Raw genomic sequence first — 20,681 nt, forward strand, 5'->3', positions numbered from 1 at the left:
TAGCACGTCACGTACTTGACTAATTTGTTGAATGTTACTTATAAGTGTTAATTTTCAAATGTTTTCCATTTTATGTTATAGTTTAGTTATGAAAATACAATACAATTTCTAAACTAATATATTTAAATGAAATGAACATTTAGTATATCTTCATAGTACTGAATTTCACATATAAATATTATAATTAATTATAAAGTCAATAATGTTAATATAATATTGATGTTCTCTTAATAGATATTTTAATTTCCCGCCATTAAATTTAAAATATTAGTCTTGAAATCAGTAAAATATAAATCAAGAATGTATAGCTTCAATATTAACTTTTCTTCTTGGTAATCTACAGAAACCAAAAAGTTTTTCGTATGTATATTTTTTATATTTTCAGAAAGAACTAACGATACGTTAAGACATACACAGCGTCAGAATGACTTTGATGAACGTATTTGGAAATGCAAACCCGACGATCCGCGGATGTAAGGAAAACTTTACTTTTAGCAACAAAGTTTTGAATACGCTCCAGTTTTTTGCGGCGAGGAAATGGAAAAATAATAAAAACGTAGAGGCGAGATCCTAAAACCGTAAGTGCATTATTAAATAAAAATCGAAAACTTAGAAATATATACAAACAAGAAATACGTACATTTTACGCAGCACTAAACTCCAAGAAGAGTATAGTTTCGTTCTTCATATAAACTTTAATAAATCATTCCAGAAGAAATGCATTTTGCATATTTTTCTCAATGCTTGATCTATTAAACAACTTTCAGACTATAAAAGTGTCTCAGAGCTTTCATTAACAACTTAATGAATAACATTAATCTTATGGTTATTTTTTTACACAATTTTAGTGTTAAATTACAAAACAAAAGTGGAATTTAATTAAATTTCTTAAGCATTCTTTAGAAAAGCATTACCTAAGGTACTATATATTAATACTACTCTAATTAGACATAAAATAATTTATCAAATTAAATTCAACAATACAACAATATCTCGCTCGCATAGTGCGGGTAATTTAATTTCTTGCACTGTTTGAAACCGGACATTCGAGAAGTTTATGCAGCACAAAAAGAGATTTGATTTTAAAAAAAGAATAATTTGGTGTTATTTTTTATTTTGATCAATTCATATTTAGTTTGATTTGAAATTTGATATAGATGCCGTACTCTTGCTGTATATAATTCTCATTAAATAATTACTTTCATATAATGTTATTCATTTTTTTTTTCACTATTACACAAACATATGTTATACTTTATTAATTTTCGTTTTTATTATGTCATATTAAATTCAATTTACAATTTTATTCCTGTGAACATTATTTAAATCTAATGGCGCTAGACATTTGTTTTTTGGTAAACTTCCGAATGGAAGTTTTTATCATTATATTCTTCTGTAATTTATTGGTTGGCTGCCGTATTGCAGGTTAACTTCAATATATTGATGCTCTGCGATTCAACAATTCCCTTAGTCTATGTATCTGCTGCTAATTAGGTCCATATGCTAAAAGTCTTTCATTTGACTGTCTATTCATGATGAACGATTACCGTATTGCTGCAAGCACCGAGAGGGATTGCAAAGGCCTGGCTTGACCAGGATTCGAATCGTGAGTACAAAATATAAATTAAAATGTTAATTTTATAATTATTATATCCACTAAATATTATTTCTCTTTGAGTATTTCTTCATCATTATTTTTTTATTATATATTATTACTAAATATATGTCATTAATATGATTGATTAAAATTACAATATACAATTTTCACTTAGTTGATGATACTTACAATATCTAAAGTAAAAATAAACGTTTTGAAATATTTGTATTTCTAAAAATGTAATTTCATTAATTTAATTTTTGAAGGAAAAGTGATTAATAAAATTGTCGAATTTTTTAATTGTTAATTTAAGGATGGTTTAAAAATATCATAAATCATCTATAGCTATGAGTTAAAGTTTTAAAGATCACATTAATTAACGAAAATATTGTTGATGGAGGTAATTGCAAGTAACGACATAAATTTGCAATTCAATTGTAAATTCCACTCTAATAAATGGTGCATGCGCCGGGTCATGAGATCATCATAATCCAATAGAGATGTGTCCGCCACCGGTTTTCTCTAATTTCAGCGAAGCAACAGTTAAAATGAATCTCCTGATTGCGCAAAATATTTAATAACTTTACTCCGTCTCTCCGGTATAAAGAATTAAGGACGTGTAAAGACGTCGAGCATCCAAAGGGAAAAATGGTGCTTATTTTGAGTCCGGGACGAGGGAATTAAGAAGAAGGACGAATGTATGGGAAAAATAATATAAATTGAAGAGAATAAATAAAGAAGGAAGCGGACACCAAAATGGGGCGAGGAATTATTGCGGCGCGGGTTTCGGATGGTGTTTTCGCTGCGGGTGGTGAGAAGTTTGGGTCGTGCGGTTTGCCAAGAAGAGGTCAGACGAAGGAGGATCGTTTGAAACCTCCCACGGGGGTGAACTCAAGACGACGACGGCGACGATGACGACAAGGCATCTGGACTAGTTGACCACTGGCTATCTCGTGTAAGGGGATGACGACCGATGTAGGAGAAGGAGAATAAGGATGAGACGGACAATTGAGATTCTGGACTACTAGCATGTATTGATCTTCCTCCACACGCTCTCACACTCGCACACATTCATTCAAAGACAGACAGAGAGAAAGAGATGGAGAACCAACAGGAAAAGAGGGAAACAAAAAAATGAACATCTCGTGGACGGAGGATTGGAAATGCGGGATTGCCGACAAAGAAAATGAATGGTCCGTCGTCTGTTGATTTCGTAGATTAAAGAGGTTTCTTTTGGCGACTTCAAAAATTTTACTGCGCACCCAAAATTAATTAGTTTCAGTTCATTTGCTTCATATATATGGAAAATTTTACATTTTTATTACTTAATAAATTAAAAAATAAATACCTGTATAGTATACACCATCAAAGTAAATTAAAAACTTGATTTTCATTTTTACTAAAAAAGTTTGTTTTTCTTACATTGTACTTTTCTCCCATTTTGCGCATAAACTATAAACTATTTTTTATTTTTTTTTATCGAAATTTCATGATTTGGCTTTTTTTTTATTTTAGTATATTCTAACATGGCAAACTTGAGCAACTTTTACAAAAATATCTCATAACCATAAGTTATTGTACTCAAAAATGAGGGCCAATTAAAATATTAAACTAAAAATGTATCAAAATAAAAAAAGAATCAAATTTTGTTTTTACTTTGGGATATGTTCAACGCTGTATTTGATTTGATTTTATATTTAGATAATCTAGTTATTATCACAACTACCGCAATCATTTTCCATACAATTAAGCTAGTCCAATTTAGGAAACTTTTATAAATAAATGAAAATATTTATATAATATAACTAATTTATTAAAACTTAAGTATATGCATGTTTTAAAATAACTTAAAAATTGTATTAATAGTTTAAGACAATTTTTATGTTATTTTGCAATAATTGATTGCTGAAATTAACGAAGTTTATCGTGGTTTTTGTGTGTACGGTAGTTAGCTTTCGCTTCTCTCTATCCGCCAGCCCAAATATTTATCGGAAGTATTCAATATAGAGTGAAGGGTGGAATAGTTCTTTACGGCCCAACGAACGATGTTAAATAATGACGTCCATTTCACTTCCGGACGTGCACTGGATTCCTGTTATTCATCTTCTTATTATCGGGACACCGCATTTATTCCGAGCTCGAACGGCGAACGAAGAAAGAGCGAATACAATATAATAGTGTTTGCGTGCGAAGAAGAGAGAGAGAGAGAAAAGCGAAGCGATCGAGAAAAATAGTGAGTAGAGTTTTGCCAATATCGAGCAATATATAACCAAATTTTAAACGGATTTAGGCGCACGCACGTCGCACCAATCAGTTTCCGACGAGAAGCCGTCAACGCAGCGATGAATAGATGACATTTATTACAATTAAATGGGTTTCCAGTTTATTTTTATTTAACTAAATCAGACCTATTGAATATTATAGTATAGTACATACACTATCCATTATACTCAAATGCGACATCTGTCGTTAAATTTTGTAACCTAATTGACATGAATCAAAACTGCATGTGTCTCAGCTGAAATTGCGACTCTCAATATGCGAGAATTTTGTTCCTGGCATTCACGGCAACATGGCGTTTGTCAATCAAAGACATTTTTATTATCAGAACAATGGCTCTTTTCTATAAAAAGGTTGCCGATCCTTGACGTAAACTATAAATATACTTAGTTTAATAGGAGTGTGCTTTGGTATTTCGCATTGGACGGTTTATTATTCGAGACACGAAAATATTAAGATTATGAAATTATATGGGAGGAACAAAGGGTGAACAAATGAGAATAAAAAAGGGATTGTTCGGGTCTGGGGTAAAAGAGATTAATGGGGACCACTTTTAGTTTATAATTTGAACCGTGTAAGTTGGTGGCACGGGACGATTTATCATCGGAGGCGGCGGTGGAAAAGAGCGGTGCGATGGGGACGGAGTCGGTAATCGCCGGGAGAGAAAGAGAAAGGTCGGAGGAGAGATTTGATATTCGATTGGCGCGGCCGTTCGGTGATAAATTATTTTAATTAAAGTTATTGAAATTAAGTCCCCCGGGTTCATTAGAGGAAGGCGCATAAATCACGGCGCACCGCCAGAGGGCGCCATCCGAAGGGCCCTCGGCAACGAAAGAGAAACGACACTGGAATTCCGATGCACCGTAATTAAAATAGTTTTGCAGGTAAGCAACTCGGTTATTTCAATCGCCTACATACACACACCGGTGAAACCTTGAAGAAGAACGGAGTTTCGAGAAGGGCAAAAATCCGGAGACTCTTAATTGGAATTCGAATCGATTCCAACGCGTCCGTCTTTGAAAAGCAGAACCGTGAAATGTAAAACTATGCAATATACATTGTTTTTTTTTAAATGAGACATTTCAAATTAAATATTGAAACTAATATAACATTAAGAAGAATACAATTAAATTTTGACATATGATTTTTTAACAATTAAAAAGAAGTAATATTTATATTATGTATGCATGGTCATTAAAATAGTTTTGTTGTTAAATATTTTGGAGGGCAACTAATAGCCGAACGGTTGGTCAAGCCAGGCCTTTTGTGAGCCCTCTCACCCTAAAAATAAACTAATTAATAGTAATTAAGTTAAACTACCGAAACTATACAATAATTACCTCTCTAATGGTGTGAACGAACACCATCCTTAAAGATGCTTCACGTTTTCTCATATTTTATCTTTATATCTAATTATAAATAAACATTTATTGATAAGGTTAAACTATTCCACGTTTAAGTACATTGGTTTCGAATGGTTCCGAATCCACCCGATTATTGTTCTTATATAGTCTATGGTTTGTCGTTTTGCCAACTTTATGAAAACAAAATTAAAGTGTCGCTTTTAGCCTCATGAAGTGCCTGGGTGAAATAGTCTACACATACGGGTAAGGGAAGAGTTTGATGGAGGTACGGTTTTTTTACACGCCCGAAATAGAAAATATTCAATTATATCGACACTACCTGTGAAATCGAAAATGTAAATCCCACACATATGAATGTGTGTGCAGCGAAATACAGTGCAGCAAAGACAATTGGCAAAACTTTAATCAAGCCTGCAGTCAACACAATTGCAAATATAATATTAAGAGATAGGACAAAACAAACTTTTGACCTTTCAATTAATACTGACGGATATGTCTAATAATGTAAATAAATGTAAAACAAACGTTATTGTTTGATATTTTTCAAAGTCAGTATTATGCATTACAAGTAAATGAATCCACTGATATTGCAAATTTTGTAAATCTTATGGCGTTTGCCAGCCTTTATCAGGTCAATGGAGAAAATATCTTTAATGTTATAAATAATTTTATGCGAGAAAATAAAAATGATTGGAAGAGATAGAGCAAAAAGTATTTTTGGAATTAATAAAGAACTCGTTGCATTGTTGCATACACAGAGGCTTTGGCAACACGTAACATGCCCGCTGAAGATTTATCGCAAGCGGAAGAAAAGCATTTGTTGGAATTAGCTTCAGACGGATTCTTGTAAAATAAACTTATTTAGTACTTTAATATCATTCTGGTTGCAATTGCAACATGTGTATTTAGCCTTTTCCAAATTCATATCTGTAGCTTTTTTATCATTTGTATACATAAAGTCAAAGAGAAAAGAATCAAGCCTTTGGATGTCGTTTCTACATAAACATTTTCATTCTTCTTATAGATTATAATGAATATTATTTATAATCAATATTTTATTTATATTTTATTATGAATAAATTTTATTTTTGTTTATTATATAAATTTTATGTTTGGGAAACACTGCACTAAACAATTCGGTTGAGAAGAGGAATAAGAAGAAACCGGACTAGATCAATCAAATCACAAAAAACAAACATTGGCTTGCAGAGTGGTAGAGCAAGCTAAATCAAGCTGAGAGGGTGAGGAAATAGAAAGAAAATTTATTTTGTACTTTTCCTCTTCCTGAAAATAAAAAATAATAATTTTAATTTATCGATGCATCGTCATTAAAATAGTTTTGCAGGTAAGCAATTCGATTATTTCGATCGAATGCACCGGTATAAAAGACGTGGTTTGTGGAAAATAATAATCCAATCCTTAATTGGAATGCGAACCGATTCGAACAATACTGCATACCACAAAAAACGCCTGAACTATTTCAATGCGCCATATGTTTGACATTGGATCAAGCATAAAATAAATGACTCAAATGTATATTTGTTTCAAAAATTCTGACTTCTAGAATAAATTTCTTCAAATTACGATAATATGTATATATATATATATTAATACTGTATCAAACAATAAAACCAATTATGACTAAAATATAAACATGTTTGCTATAATATTTTACATTAATCAAAAGTGTCAATTATCACACATACTAACCAACATTACAATAATTATATTAACCTTAAAATAGATTTAAAACAAAACGATTGATTTTATTTTCAATGAGACATCTTTTTTTCATGTAACTTTCTAGGAACGAGAGACTCTACCCCCCCACGGTTACGTTTCAAATTCGGTTTCGGTTCAATTCCGGTTCAGTTCCGGATAAATTTAAATTCAAAATCGTAAAAGCAATTACAATTCCCTTTTCACTGCTGTATACAATTATAATATTGAAAATTATTTTTTTCTAATGTCTATATAAATAAACCATAAGACTAGCACTGGTATACTACTATCAAAGAGCATATATGATAGAAACAGATTATCAATTAATTTAATAAAAACAAAATTGAATCGAAATTAACCGTAATTCAAATTTCGTTCCGGTTTCAGTTTTTCAATTGAGCCATTTTACGTTCCGGTTCTGTTAAAAATTCCGTTTAATATCGGTTTACAGTTCTGATTTGACTTTGCCTCCCAGTTATCAATTTTTGATTTTGATTTAATTTTTAAAATTTTGTTCAGGCCTCTTGAAACCTCATCACATTTTTTTAAAAATGCTGAGTAGGAACTCTCGTGAATTATTTTTTTTTTAATTTCCTGAAATAAAAAAACCGATTTTATAAAAACTACGATCGGGTACTTTTTTTATAATTTCTAAGAGAAGAAATAATGAATTTGTTTTAATGTATCTTAATTCTTCAATTTCAAAATTGTTTTCTTTTCTGTTTAATATGAATATAAAAATTTCTCGAGGTAGTAATTCTCGAGTATATATGTGCAAGGATCAAATTTGCCCAATCATTTCTAATGAAGCCGTAGCCCTGTGCGCAGATTCACCATCCCTTTAATGAATGTAAATATTTGTATCCTATGTACTCCCACTGAATACCGAAAGAAAGTCTTGAGATTCAGAGTCTGCTCAACGTTTCCCGATGTTTGGATAACCTTCTCCGTGTTACATTTTATTTTTTTACGTAATTTAGTTTCTATTTACCTCCGTTTTGCTTCTTTTTCTTTTCCTTCTTGCCTTCTTCTGCTCTATTTTTATTTTTTATGTTTTTCATCTCTTCGCTTGTATATTTATGAGCTTCCTGCCGCAAACTCAGTATATATGTACAACTTCGTCGCTTTTTATTCAATAAGGAACCAGATACATACTTCGAATAACTTCGTTGTATTAAGTCCACAATGTTTGCGTAAATATTTCATTTACCTTTCAAACAATGACTGAAACACGACAGTTATTAATGGAACTTACTTATTTACGTTATCAATACAAATAATAGTTATACATTTATTTTATTATTCATGTAATAAATGCAAATACAAAAATACAAAATAACAAATAATTTTTTAATGTATGGAAATAATACAAAATTTAAATAAATATAAATGATAATTTTCAAATCATAAATATAATTAATACTTTGCGGACTAACGCGTGTGGTCAGATTATAAATCACTATGTAGTGGCGTGTTTTGGTAACTGAAGTAGCAGCTCTACAGACTAAAGTCAAAGCTTAATCAAAAACAAAGATTCATAACCTCAACATAACGGCTCCATCTGTAATGGATTAGTGATGCCTCGCTAAGAACGAACATGACTGTTTTGTTGATGACAATTTTGCATAATCATAGTTACTGAGCAAAGAGTTTGGCTGTTATATCCGTCTCTCGTCTGGAAATGGTTTATTTATTAACATATTTAAATAGTTTTTTTGAAATAGATAATATTCAGTTTTTATGAACTGAAATTGTTAAAATAATATCAATAATTAAATTGAACATCATAAGAAAAATTAAACAGGTAAAAAAATATTGACATACTTTTACGTTTTGCAATAAAAAAATACAATTAAACATTACATTTATATTGGAAAAGTTATATAGTTGAAAAATGTGTTTTATAAAATATTCCTATTAAATTACTTGTTCGAAAACCAATAAGAGAATTTCAAGAGAAGACGAGGAAGTTGCTCGAGGCAGAAAATTAAATTTCATAGAAATTTCGACGCGATATTAATTTCACAACGATGTTGCTCTCTTAATGTTCCAAACAATTCGCTCATGTTACAATAGGTGAAAATTACTTGAAGAGGGATTCTGCTCTTGTTATGTTGAATTGGTGGATGCGCCGGGTTTGGCGGCAGGACATAACGAGGAATAATCATATGTCTGGGTTGTTGGAACCGCGTTCAATTTTGCAGAAGCGATGTGATATACAGTGAAGGCATTATGGGCGGTTTCGTAAAGAGCACTTGAGTACGTTGGAAGCGTTTTAAATTTCAAATTTACACGGGAAAACGCATACACATAAATACGTACATACACACATTTATGCATACATTTACTTACACATACATGCATGCAACGTTTGCAGGACGAGCGGAATATGTCGCTCGACAATCTGAAAATTTATACGAGACTCGTCTTCTTTGCGTCTCGCTCTCGCCTAGGCCTCAGGACCTAGAGGATATTTTATTCAGGATCCTCTTTGCCTCCTGCAAACACTCACGCCTAAATGACGTTAAAATTCGTTAACTATTATCGTCCCTCCTTTTCGCTGCATCCACCTTCCCAAGCGAATAGAAAAGTCGCTAATTTATAGTACATTTATTTCCATGCTAATCATTAATAAAATATAAGTATTCACAAATATTATACTGCAACACTCTAGTTGTTATGATTTTTAGACATTTATATATTATATTGTGGATTAAGAACCATTTAAATATGGATTTAATTTACTTTAGAAAACCATTTCATTCATAAACTAATATTAAATAAAATTAAATAAATATGAAAATAGGACAAACAAATTTATATTTTGAAATGAAAAAATAAAACACATGGATAAAAATATATATTATCTAAAATTATGCTTTTTTCTTAAATTTTAACCAATTATAATTATTGTCAGAGAACACAATTGAAATAAAAAAAGAAATATTAATTATAATTAAATTTTACATATTTTGGAAACGGTTTGTTCATGTAGTTCAAAATAAAATTGAATTAAAAATAAGTTGCCCCAAAAATACACTGTTTGTAATTAATTTGAAAAACTGAGTGAACTACAGATTGACTATTGAAAAAAGAAAACTTCTTTTAAAATGTTATTCATACTTCCAGAAAATGTAGCAGATCTACAAAGACAGATTAGCAGAATCGTATAAAATATAAGTTTCAAATGAATGTAATTTTTTAGGATATTCATAGACAACGTTTTGGAAGACCAACTACATCAACGAGCTTCACCAGCCAAGAATTAGTACTGAAAAGTTATTGCAAAACATCATAAAATCTGTAAGACAAACAAGTCGTGCGATTGGCAAATCAAGTATCCATCGCATTTTAAATGTTATGTATGAAGATGATCCGGATAATTTTGAAAATGGTACTTCGAAAAAAAAAAATAACTGACTCCAATGGACTATTTCTTGTGAGTATAATTTAAATCCGATGACACTGGATGAATTAAAAGCAGCAATTGAAATTTTAAACATTTGTGATAGAAATTAATTGTGAATAAAAACTGAATGGAAATAAATGTTTAAGTTAAAGCTGATATTTTTTCGATTTAATTCTTCCAAATTATATATATATGTACATATGAAAACAACTGAAAAATAAACAAAGCAGTAATTTCATTTCAGCCCATTTATGCGGATCTGAAAACAAAAGCGCAAAGGCCACTTAGGAATGCGATATGTCAGCTGTCAGATCGTGCGTCAAAACGTTTGTGTTTTTTTCCTGTTTTTTTTTTCTGTTTTTTATCCCTCATCTGTCGTTCGGTATTAATCATTTACGTGCATTTGGGGGAAGGGATGAAATGATTCCCCTTGTTGTTATTCTAGATTTAATTTATTTATCCGAAATGACGTTCGATTCAATAGGGGTGCACGTTTTGGGGGGTCGATTTTGTTGGTCGGTTACTTAACGAGGGTACGTTATCCCGAGCGGACCGTGGCCGCCTGACAAACGTCGATGCGGTTGATTAAATCCCGCTCTAAATAAAGCCTCTCTCGCTCTGAATATGTCAAAGATGATGCGCGTTCGACTTGACAAATCCATTAAAAACGATCCAAAAACCAAGCGACCCATTCAACTCCCCCCAATCGCACTCTCTCGCACAACGCCCATCCTTCACCAACCCCCCGCAACAAACATTTGACAGACGGAAAGTGGCTCGGAACAAAACACATTCGGTCGAACGAAAACGAAAATAATAATAATAAAAAAAACAAAAAATACAGAAATACAGAAATAAAAACGAACACACACGCATGCTTGCACACAGAGAGTCAGAATAAAGGAGAGGGAATGAAGCGAACATTAAATATAATCACTCAACGTTGGTCTGATGATGCCAGTAGTTATAAAACGATTTGGTTTCTGTAATCGAGTGGGCAGAACGGGAAGAATAATAATAAATGTTGTATGAGTGAAGCTCGTAGAACGCGAAACCAAGGAATGAAAATGGAACGACTATGGAGCCAGGGCGGTAATCATATGTTTATTTTTCTTACATGAACATTTAACATCACATCTGATTAAATATAAAGATATTATTTTTTTTAACTACTATTAAAATAATATATTGGTTAGATTAGGTTGGGTTATATTATTTGAGTTAAATAATATATATTATATATACAGATATATAATACAGATTTTGCTGGTATTGATTAAAGTAGGTATTGAGTTAGCTTAACCTTAAACTACTCGCGCACTGAAATTTCTATGTACTACTTGTGCGGTGTATTTTATACACTACTTGTATTACTACCAGACGGAGTGCATAAATGATTGTGCGACAAATAAAAACTTGTTCATGTTAACTAATGCTTTTTTATTAGATTCATAACTAGTTGTAATACATTAATATAATAATTTTTGAATCAAAATTGTTGTCATTGCCCTCTATATAGGCATCGTCTGCTATTACATCAACACAAAAACGACTTCTTTGTGCCGCAATGAACACAATATTGCACCGGCATTTAGTAAACACTTTGGGAATAGCTTACATTAAGTGTCATAGATGGCGAGCAGTTAAAGGTTTAGTTGATTTCATTAAATATGGATTATGTTATGTTACAATAAGTTTTGGGATGTTAACATTAATTTATAGGTCAGTATTAGAATTAGTATTATCTTTAGTGTTAAGTTCTGTGTTCAAATTAGTTTAACATCAGTTTTATATTTAGTGTTTTTTTAAATGCATCGACTGTTATGGTCATCAGAATCAAATGTTAGTGTAGACGTTTGTGTTAAAATCAGTGTTAAGTTTAGTGTGAGAGCTATGTTAAAATAAGTGTTAAGATAGGTTTTAATATCAGTGTTTAAGTTAGTGCTACCAATACTGAATACGTCTCTGACTCTTATTTGTTCATGAGTGTTGGCATGCAGAGAAGAAATCCTCATGGCAATCCAATATTGCTGAATATTATATAAAAACGGGAAAAATTACCGTCGGAGAACTTTATTCATTCCCATCTAAGCTACACTTTTTCCAAATTAAATTAAAGTAGTCAGCAGAACGCAAATATTTAGAACACATTTTTTCATAGAAACAGGCAATTTCTATAATGAAGCAGCGACATTTCATTTCATTTTGTAGATTTCTTTTTCAGTTTAGACGTGATCGTTACCGGCGAAGAGAAACACGGATGGAAATAACCAAAGACAATAACCAGGAAAATGATGAGAACGGGGACGCTGCACGGATGATTCAATTAGCTGATGCATTCGCGTCGCAGAAATCGGAGAATTATTTCAGCTTGTGAATTATTTTAATTGCGACAATTTAATAATTAGTTTGTTACGCTCGATGGGCGTAAGCGGATACGACGATTCCACCTTTCAACTTTGTTCGGGTTCGGATCCCTTTTTTCCTCATCCCACTTTATTTCCATTGCTAATTGATTAAATTATACAATCCTCTATGCGGACTGCAAATTTATGGACACCGTTTACATTGGAAATGATGCCATTTGCAATTGTAGTTTGATACTTCTTTTATTTCTTGATGATACTATGTTGATCGCTAATTTATGGACTTTATTGAACTTTGTACTGCATCCGCAATGTTTGTCAGGTGAACCAAATGCATATAAAACTAAATGGAAAGTGCCAAAACCATCTATTCGCAACTGTTTGTACTTCTGCCTAATTAAGTGGATGTTTCTTCAAGAATTCATCTGTGCAGACCATAAAATTTGATACTATTAAAATACATAATACTATTTGATACATAAAATTTGATACTTATTAAGTAATATAATTACTTTTTTGAACAGTCAAACAACAATCAATGATCAACTCTGATTGTTTGTTAAATATTTGGTTTTTGAACTATATAAGATTATTAAAACTTGGTTGGATTTATTGGAGTTTTTTATCACCCTCTTTCTTTAATTAAATTAAAAACTTTATTCGCTGGTCGAGAAAGCAAAGTGAAAAGTAGGGAAAGGGGGAAATTAAAGCTTAAAAAAGCATGAAAAATAAAAACGATATTGAAGGATGGCGGTGGTCACGGCTATATAAAATTTATTGATTGCATAATCGTAAAATATAATTAGAATTAGAAGAAGAAGGAAAAAAAAACACTTTTTTTCGCTTTCTCTCGTATACAAAAAGTATGCAGTGATTGTTGTTGTGTGTATTAAGTTTTATTTTTTATATAATTTGTTAGCAGTTAAAATGCAGATCAGTTGATTTTGGTTAAAAGTTCAGTGAAGAAAAATTCCGGTTTGTTTTCCGGCTTTAATAAAGATATGAATCACCGTGGTAATGGTTTTAGGTTTAGGGTGAGCGAAGATAGATGGCGGCAATTCCATTTTCAGGACGGAATGGCTGGATGTAATACATTTCTATGGGATGGGGGTCTGTAGTGCTTCTAGATGTGGAAAATGAGGCCGATTTTTATATACGCAGGTGAAGAAAGTATGAATATCATTCGTGACCTGGTCAAAATGAGCGTCGTGGAAGAGAAGCGGTAAATCAGGGCCGGGCTTGGTAATGGAAGACCGAGCGTGCCGGAAATATATCATCGGTTGCAGAAGGAATGGTGGAAGGGAACGAGTACAAAAAAAAACTGGTTAAGATGAGAATTAAAGAGGATGAACTCGGTGAAGAGGCACTGCAGGGAGCGAAAACTGGAGAGCGGCCGAACTGATGCCATTAATGTTGCATCCAGCGATTATCTCAACATCAACTCGAGATAAGCCCCGGGAGCGGAGCGAACGAAATAAAATTTAGAAAAAAAGAAAAACTCATCGAATAAGAATGCGCCCCGGGAAAAACCGCAGAACGACCGCCCTTTTTATAAAGTAACCAACATGCAAAGTGTCATAAAAGCAATGTTACATTTTTGTTTTAACGCCATTTTCCTTCTGTATATTAACTTTAATTCCTAAATATATTTTTCCTATTTTGCTTCAATAGACATAAAGCACGGATCATTCAATTTGATTATGTATTTCTTAATACAATAATGACATTTTTACGAAATAAATAAATATTTAATTCAAGGTTTTATCCGAAATTTTACTATAAAAAACCAGCAAACAAACGTTATAATTTTGATATAACGTCATTTTATTTCTGTTGATGTGATAATAGTTAATTTATAGTTCACTGTATTTTAAAGTAATTCAATAACAATTTTAACAAGATTTTCTTTTAAGTAAAAAAAAACCTTTCCATTTTGTTTTATTGACATTTTATTTTTGAATTTAATGTAAGGGCAGACCCCTTGTAAGCCCTCTCGGTGCTTGCAGCAATAGGGCCATCTTTCATCACAGATGGACAGTCAAATCAAACAGGTTCAGCATATGGACCTTCAGCCAAGTCGATGGTAAATGACAGTGTTAAGGATAGCATCAGATTCACAGTGAAATTAATTAACATTTACATAAATTATATTGCAATATTTGGTTGGTATGTTAATGGATTAATGTTGATAGTCCATACGATGTTGACGAAAATGTCAGATTCAATTGTTTATAAATTTATTAGGTTTAGAAATTTCATTCGGCTTTCAGATTTTTCAAAAAGTGAAGAAATCATTAATAAATTAACAAGTTAAGATAACAAAAAGGATATGAATGTCGCTATGAAATCAAAAAATGTCTTTGACGGAATATACAGTACAATAAATCATACAATCATAGGGAGATGTGCAAAACATATAACAAAAAATCTATAAAAAGCGTCCTGATATCGATTGAGGATTGTTTGCCACGTCGGGAAAGTTTGTCAAATAAAATATAATCCCTGGGATAATCGCTGTACACATTAAAATATGTATTTCTCGAGATACTTAATGATAAAAGAGATGATAAAAAAGTAATAATACCCTAAAAATGTATTACACATAGAAGTTAAAAATATATTGTGAATTGAGTATAATTATAATATTTTAATTTTTCGTAATATTTAGTATTTGCTTAAAAAAAGAGCCTACCTGAAAATAAAGTCAAAAATAAGAAGCTTTTAGAAGATTCAGAAATTTAAAAAAAAAAATAGCAAATATTTTTTATTTATTAGTAGATACCAACAAAACTCTTGAAGAGCAGCTTGCCTATGTTATTATATAATAAATTTTGTTTATTGAAATTTCCAAAATTGTTGTTTGAATAATTTAGTTCTTTTTTTGCTATTGTTATTGTAAATATATATTTAAAACAAGTTGTTTGTAGTTTACTACAAACAACTTGTTTTCTCGTTGCGTAAATAATTGTACGTCGATGCAAACGTGAAGGGTCGACCGAAATTGCAGATTAAATAAAAAATGGTTAATTTAATTGGATGAAAAATCGAGTCGAGTAGAGAAACGAGGAAAAATTAATGGAAAGGGTTGTAACTCAATTTAAGTCTGGCGTGTTCGGGTTGGATGTTTTGTGTATTTTTATTTGGTTTTTACGTCCCGTGTTTGGTCCTCCTGCGTCCTCCCATTTTGGTTTTCGGCAGTCGCGTGCCACGTATTTAAATAAATATACATTTAAAATAAAAGTCAAGTCTAAATGAGCGTTCATTTATTATTAGGGGGTTGAACTGTTCTGGGCTCTGTCGGAGTGGATAGAAGAGAAGTGTAGAGAAGAGGATGCTGCAGATCCCATCTGGCGCTTCATTAATATCCTCCCTCCCGCAGAAACGGATGCTCGGAGGACACACAATTTAAATGCACACAATTTATGGTGATATTCAATTTAGTAGGTGGGTGGACGGCGGAGGACCGGAGCGCAGAAATATGCAATTAATTAAAAATTTACGTATTCATTATTGTGACGGGGAAAGTGCGCTCGCTGTAGGCAGACTACTGGAGGGCGTTTGGGGTAGATGGTTGGGCGTTTGGGCTGGGGATGTTGGAGGAGGAGGAGGTGCCGCTGCCCGGTTTCGGCTCGGCATATTAAACGGCCGTCCTGAAATTCGCGTCCCATTGTTGGAAACGCTGTATTAAGTTTTTAATTAACACATGAGTTGTTAATTAATCCTTTGTCCGGAGTGTCAGTGACAGATGCCAGCAGGAAATGTTTCAGCGTGCAGGAGATGTGCTTCAGGATTTCGCTCCAAATTCCACTGAACTGAGGGGCCGAGAGGGAATCCTCATCACGTATCAAACAGAAATACATTTTTGGAAAACTGTATAGTTTTTTTCATTTATAAATCGGAAAAGAATAAAATCAATAATATTATTAAACATTCGTTTAATTTGTAAAGTTAATTCTTTTTTTTTTTTCTTTCTTATTATAAAAATAATTCATAATCAATAAAATTTACTCAATATTACATATATTTTAGCACATATTATCTTCAATTTTTAGTAAAATATTAAATTAATACTTTAATATAAATAAAGATTATTTAATTAATTTAATTATTTGTCATTAAATTTAACTAAAGTTTAAAATAAATTATTTTGTTTTATTTCGACCAGCATTTATTTCTAAAAGCGTATGCTGTGTAATGAATATAATAATGATAATTAAATTATGCTTTTGATTTATATATGAATATCTTTAATATATTTAATTATATATTTAATATCGCATGTTTTGTTTTATGTATGCAAAAATTAATATTTCATATGTTTATGATATTAATGAAAATTATGCTTGTTTCTCCATGAACAATGTTTATAAATTATATACCGAACTTTATTTTTTATTCAATTTTTATTTGGTTTTGCCATCTTGGTTTTGTTTAAAACCAATTTTAATTACTAAAAAATAATTCAATTCTAAACCATTTTTTTTTCAATCAAAGAAATTTTATATAATCATTAACCCGTAAGTACTACTGTTGGGTCAGACTAACATACATGATATTTGTTATGATTCGAATTCTATTGTAATTTAATTATGAGGGTTTACCTTCTGGCTATTCTACTTCTCTCCTTTATAGTATAGTGTATTTCGGGTCAAATTGACGAGCAAATACGTTCTTGAAATATCATCAATATTTTGATTTTCAATTGGAATAACTTTAGTTTCCCATGTACCAAAATGGTGAAATCAGTAATTATGATATTCAATATGTACCACATTAATTTGTGAATAAAAATACAAAAAAAAATGATATCATGTATTTCTATAATGAGACTAAATCAGTTATGGATGCAATCGATTTATATATTAAATATGTAACAATATTATATATAAATCTTCATCATTCTGAAAGAAGAATTCTAGGTATTGTTTGATAAAATAAATAGGATATACGTTGTGCATTATAGAAGATTCTCAAAAATCTTAGAATTTCGATAGCAAATATCACATAAACCAAGTGGAACAAGAGAGATACTTGGGAATACTATTAAAAAAACAAACTGGGTTAGGACGACCACATAAGCATACAAAAAAAATGCTGCGACAATTGATTCTGTGACAAAAATAAACAAATTTCTCCCTCTCCTTGTACTTAAGATGGCAGTGTATGTTTACCTCTTGGATGTGCTATGTTGTGGCGGTGTGGGGAAACACAACAAAGGAAAACATATACGCATTACAAAAACAACAAACAAAGCTAAAAAAATAATGTTTCAAAATAGTCATGACACACAAATACCGGATGTGGGGACACTGATAGAAGCACAGACAAACATATTAATACACAAAATATAATACCCAAGTAGACCTGTTTTTTAACTGCGACACCCATGATCACAACACGAGAACAAGACGGAATATAAGGACGGAACAAAATTCAATCAATATAATGAACAGGAGTTTTCTGGTGCAGGGCGTTATCCCAGAGGAAATAAGAATGGAAAGCGATATTAAAAAATTAAAAATAAAAATGATGTATTGGATTCAAAAATACAGATCGAAGACAAGAACAAAAAACAACAACAAGCCTGCTCAAAATACCGGTTCCAAGGACATAATAAAACGAATAATAAAAAATGTATAATAAATAAAGTAAAAATTGTATATAAAGAAATATATATCTTGCAGGTTAAAATTCCTGTTGAAATACAACCTAATAAATGGATTCCAAAAGAAAGAGAAGTTCTTTTGCCAATCAATAGCGATAAGAAAATAGTAACGTTTTGTGACATATGCAATGTAGAACAACTTAATCAAAATTGCGCAGACTGGTTTGCCTTTTTCTGGCCAATAAAATTGTACTTCACTTAAATATTTATTTATCTTTAAATCAATGGAAATATGAAATTAATTTTGGAAAATTCTTCTAACTTATTTAATAAAAAAAATATAATTTCTATTTTTTTTTATAATTTTATTATCGTTTATTAACCTTTAACTACTCTCGAACTGCAATTTCTATGTACTACTTGCACGGTGTATTTTATACACCACATGTATTACTGCCAGACAGAGTGCATAAATGATTGTATTACGACAAGAAAAAACTTTTTCATGTTAACTACTAATTTTTCATTAGATTCATAAATATTTGTAATACATTAATATAATAATTTCTGAATCAGAATTTTCGTCATTGCCCTCTATATAAGCGTGAGTAGAGGAGGTATTAGCATCGTCTCCTATTACACCCACACTGCAGTGCAAGAACAAACATGTACAAAAACAACTTCTTTGTGCCGCAGTCAACACAATATTGCACCGGCATTTAGTAAACACTTTGGGAATAGGTTACATTAAGTGTCATAGATGGGGGAAAGAAAATATAGATGTTGTATAATTTCTTAGAAAATTGGTGTACTTTTTACACCGGCGCGAGTAGTTAAAGGTTAAACATTATAATTATTACCAAAGCAAAAAGAATCTGATAAATTTTAATAAAATTTGACAAAATTGAAGTTTGTAAAATACAAATCAAGGAATGTAATGTTAAAGTAGTGCTACGTATAAAATATTGGATTATTAAAAATAAAATTAAAATTGATAATGTTTGTTGTTTGAAAATGAATAATTTGAGCTGGAAAAACAATGGAGAAAGAAGCAAGCAATATGTGAAAGCAAAGTGGATTGTTCTATTAATTCTCAGTTGCATATGTAATTGTAGGAAGTTATACGTTTGGAAAATTTCCGCATAAAACTTGTCCCCGTCGAGTTGCAAGGAGGGGGCGGAGGTTCAGAGCCGGAAAACGTTTTAATAGAATTGCATAAAGTTCATTTATAGTAGACAAAAAAATCATATAAAGCGCGTTGTGCTGTTACATTTTTTTTTTGTGGATGCACCGGGTCACAGATTTGCGACTCTTTCCATAACCATACGCGAAGGCTGCGCACACACATACAGGAGAAGCAGGAGACAACAAAAACAGCAGTGGCGGCGAGGTCTGAGGACGAGATAAGCCAAATTAAATTCCATTCATCGCGTAGTCACTTTATAAATTCATTTTCGTGCAAACGCAGCCCTCCGCCACAAAATAAGAAATAAAAATCAGGATGAAAAGATCATATAATAAATTGGCAATTTGAACTAAGTGCGTGTGTGTGTGTACGTTGGATGAGGGAGAGAAAAATGCGGTTCGAGGAAGCGGGTGGGTTGGTTTTTGATCGACGGTTCGCGCGAAGAGCAAAAATGATTAGGGCTGAATGTGTGACTGGCGTTTGGGAGGGGTTTTTGGGGATGTAGGATGTGTACGTCCGCCCCTGTAATTTATGGAAGATTCAGAGCATATCGGAAGCTCATCAAAACTACGCGAAATTAGGACGCGACCTCAACATTACTCTCCGCTGACTGATTTATTAGAGGGGCCTCAAACTCTCTCTCTCTTTCGCATCGCATCGCACCACTCAACATACCGAATTCCATCATCATCATCCACGTCCGCAGCCGAATCCAACAACTTTGCCTACTCATAAGCGAAACAACATGAAAAACAAAACAAAAATACATGCCGACATAAAACGAGAAACAAGTTTGTTTCTACATCTGTTAATGCTTTTCCTCTTCATATCTCGCAATGATTTATTGCATTCCTTGCATGACATACTTTCTACTTACAACGTAAACACAATATTTTTCATATACATTTAGTTCATTTGCAAATCAATATTTTACTAAAAACTACAACTTTCTGCTTTTTCTTATAGATTTCCCATTATTTATAAGTCATATTGAAAGTGAAAATGTTGTCACACATCAATAGTTTTCAGGGTCTATTTCGTTCGCCTATCAAGAAATAATGTGTAAATTTCTTTACTTATACATTTAATAAACTAGGGCGAGCGAAACGAGCACTAACAGCTACAAAATTTCACCGGTTTCAGTACTTACTC

The sequence above is a fragment of the Nicrophorus vespilloides genome, unplaced genomic scaffold (genome assembly GCF_001412225.1).
Source record: "Nicrophorus vespilloides isolate i.1.1-1 unplaced genomic scaffold, Nicve_v1.0, whole genome shotgun sequence".
Taxonomy (NCBI): Eukaryota; Metazoa; Arthropoda; class Insecta; order Coleoptera; family Silphidae; genus Nicrophorus; species Nicrophorus vespilloides.